Raw genomic sequence first — 4046 nt, 5'->3', positions numbered from 1 at the left:
CACACACACGCACACACACACTAGCTCTAATTTTGTATATCATTTTATGTAAATTATATGCTAAATGACCAAAAAAAATATATGTCTGTAAATGATGCTACAGTCATGAAGATAATCATGCAAAATGAAAAGTGGAGAATTATCAGAAAATTCTGAATATAATGGAGCCAATCTGATTATTAACATGAATATGACGGAGTCAAGATTGACAAATGGAGCTAAGAAATAGCATATGTTGGAAATGGGACAAGAGGATAAAGAAACAAAGATGGGTAGTCGTAGAACAAAGTGATAGAGTGAGAGAAACTTGGAAGTAGCACTAGAGAAATGAATATGACTACTTCAAGAACTAAATAAATGTTGAAAAATTTGAAAGTGGTGTATATATATATATATATATATATATATATATATATATATATATATATATATATATATATATATATATATATATATATATATATAGCTGGTCGCGATGACGAAAAAAATTAATCATGATAACTGATAAATCGGTAACAATAACCTTATCAGTGATGACTGATAATTGGCAATAAATTTATTGCCCAATAACCAATAACTGATAAATTGATAAATCTAAAATTCCAATACCACCGATAACAATGAGTGTTTTTGAGTTTGTTACCTATAAAAAACACGAAAATTGATGCAAAGCACTCTATAATGGGAAAGAAAAGGACATTGCAAGAAAAGTGTATAATGAGTGTTTTATAGTTCAAAAGAACCACAAGGCAAAAAATGCAAAAACTAGTGTATATGAAGAAGTTTCGTAGATACCAAAATGCTGAAACTCATGAACAACACTCTTAATTGAGAAACAGAACAATTTTACTAAATGTGTGTATTTTGAGTGCTTTTCACATTCTTAGTTACCAAAACCCCAAATTGCATGCGAAGCCAGCTTTATGTGGGAAAAAAATGACATTACCAGAAAAAAATGTCTTTTGAGTGTTTTTGAGCGTGTTAGGCAATAAAGCACTAAAAAGGAGGGCAATCACATTATATTGGAATAAAACCAATTTTTAATAAGAACTTGCCTTTAAGTCTTTTTGAGCTCCTTATATACCAAAACACTAAAACGCATGCAAAATACACTTTATGGTGAAAAAGAATAACATTACCAAAAACATGTATTTTTAGTGTTTTTGATCATGTTACCAATAAAAACGCTTAAATGACATTACCAGAAAAATATCTTTTAAGTGTTTTTGAGCGTGATATGCAACAAAGCACTAAAAAGCAGAAAAATCACACAACTTGGGAATAAAACCAACTTTTACGAAGAACTTGCCTTTAAGTGTTTTTTTAAACTCCTTACATACCAAAACGCTAAAACGCATGTAAAACAGCCTTTATGGAGAAACAGAATAACTACCAAAAATATGTATTTTGAGTGTTTTTGATCATGTTACTTATAAAAACGCTTAAATACATGTAAAGGACCCTATGTTTGTATAAGAAAAGGACATTAAGAAAATCGTGTATTATGAGTGTTTTTAAGTTCCTTAAGTACCAAAAAGCTAAAACACACAAATAACACTTTATAGAGAAAAAAAAATTGTTATTCATCTTCATAGGTACCAAAATTCTGGAAAAATTCAGGGAAATTTTGTAAAAAAAAAAAAAAAAAAAAAATAATTTTAGCTTTTTTCCGGAGTTATGTACCAAACCCTGAAGTGCATGCAAAGCCACCTATATGGAGAAATTATTCGACTTTACCAGAAACCTGTCTTTTGAGTGTTTTTTTTTTCAGCAATTTCAACAATATTACTGAAAATGTGTCTTTTCAGTGATTTACGTAGAAAAACGCTAAAACGGATGCAAACCAACCAATATGAAGAAATAGAATAACATTACCAAAAAGATATATTTTGATGTGTTTTTGAGCTTGTCACCTACAAAAAAATGCGAAAATGGATGAAACGCACTCTATATTAGGAAAGAAAAGGACATTACGAGAAACGTGTATAATGAGTGTTTTACAGTTTCACAAGAACCACAAGGCAAAAAACTCAAAAACTCGTGTACATAAAAAAGTTTCTTACATACCAAAATGCTGAATCTCATGAATAACACTTTTAATTAAGAAACAGAACAACCTTACTAAATGCCTGTATTTTGAGTGTTTTTCACATTCTTAGTTACCAAAACCCCAAATTCCATGCGAAACTAGCTTTATGTGGGAAAAAAAAAAATATTACCAGAAAATGTCTTTCGAGTGTTTTTGAGCGTGTTAGGCAATAAACCACTAAAAAGCAGGGCAATCACATTACATGGGAATAAAACCAACTTTTACCAGGAACTTGCCTTTAGGTGTTTTTGAGCTCATTACATACCAAAACGCTAAAACGCATGCAAAATACCTTTTATGGAGAAACAGAATAACATTACCAAAAATATGTATTTTGAGTGTTTTTGATCATGTTATCTATAAAAACGCTTAAATACATGCAAAGAACGTTATGTTTTGGAAACGAAAGGACATTACGAGAAATATGTATTATGAGTGTTTTTTTAGTACCAAAAAGCTAAAACCCACAAATAACACTCATTATTTAGAAAAAAATAAATAAATAAAAATAAAAAAATTGGATTTTTTTTTTTTTGTTATTCATCTTCAAAGGTACCGAGATTCCAAAATTCTGGGAAAATTCCGGGCTATTATATGATAAAAGAAAATTATCAAAAAAGTTAATTTTAGCTTTATTTTCGGACTGTTATATAACAAACCCTAAAGTGCATGCAAAGCCTCCTATATGAGGAAATTAAACGACCTTAAAAGAAATCTGTCTTTTGAGTGTTTTTCAGAATGTTAGGCACCAAAACGATAAATAAATAAGGAACTCACTCTATATGGGAATCCAAACAAAACTACTGAAAACGTGTCTTCTCAGTGTTTTACGTAGAAAAACGCTAAAAGGGATGCAAACCAACCAATTAAAAAAAAAAAAAGAAAAACATTACCAAAAAGGTATATTTTGAGTGTTTTTGAGCTTGTTACCTACAAAAAAAACGCGAAAATTGATGCAAAGCACTCTATATTAGGAAATAAAAGGACATTGCAAGAAAAGTGTATAATGAGTGTTTTATAGTTCAAAAGAACCAAAAGGCAAAAAACGCAAAAACTTGTGGATATGGAGAAGTTTCCTAGATACCAAAATGCTGAAACTCATGAATAACATTCCTAATTGAGAAACAGAACAACCTTACTAAATGCGTGTATTTTGAGAGCTTTTCACATTCATAGTTACCAAAACCTCAAATTGCATGCGAAACCAGCTTTATGTAAGAAAAAAATGACATTACCAGAAAAAAGTCTTTTGAGTGTTTTTGAGCCTGATAGGCAATAAAGCACTAAAAAGCAGGGCAATCACATTACATTTGAATAAAACCAATTTTTAATAAGAACTTGCCTTTAAGTCTTTTTGAGCTCCTTATATACCAAAACACTAAAACGCATGCAAAATACACTTTATGGTGAAACAGAATAAAATTACCAAAAACATGTATTTTGAGTATTTTTGATCATATTATCTATAAAAACGCTTAAATACATGCAAAGAACCTTATGTTTGGGAAACAAAAGGACATTACGAGAAACGTATATTATGAGAGTTTTTAAGTTTAAGTACCAAAAATCTAAAACCCACTCTTTATTTAGAAAAAAAATAAATAAAATAAATAAATAAAAAAATAAAAAAATAGGATTTTTTTTTTTGTTATTCATCTTCATAGGTACCGAAATGCCAAAATTCTGGGAAAATTCAAGGCAATTATATGATAAGAGAATATTATCAAAAAAGTTGATTTTAGCTGTTTTTTTTCGGACTGTTATGTACCAAACCCTAAACTGCATGCAAAGCCTCCTATATAAGGAAATTAAACGACCTTACCAGAAATCTGTCTTTTGAGTGTTTTTCAGCATGTTAAGCACCAAAATGATAAATAATAAGGAACTCACTTTATATGGGAATCCAAAACAAAATTACTGAAAACGTGTGTTCCCAATGTTTTACGTAGAAAAACGC

The sequence above is a fragment of the Scylla paramamosain genome, chromosome 2 (assembly GCF_035594125.1).
Source record: "Scylla paramamosain isolate STU-SP2022 chromosome 2, ASM3559412v1, whole genome shotgun sequence".
Taxonomy (NCBI): domain Eukaryota; kingdom Metazoa; phylum Arthropoda; class Malacostraca; order Decapoda; family Portunidae; genus Scylla; species Scylla paramamosain.
The sequence above is the reverse complement of the archived record's forward strand: the minus strand, read 5'-3'. Positions refer to the sequence as shown.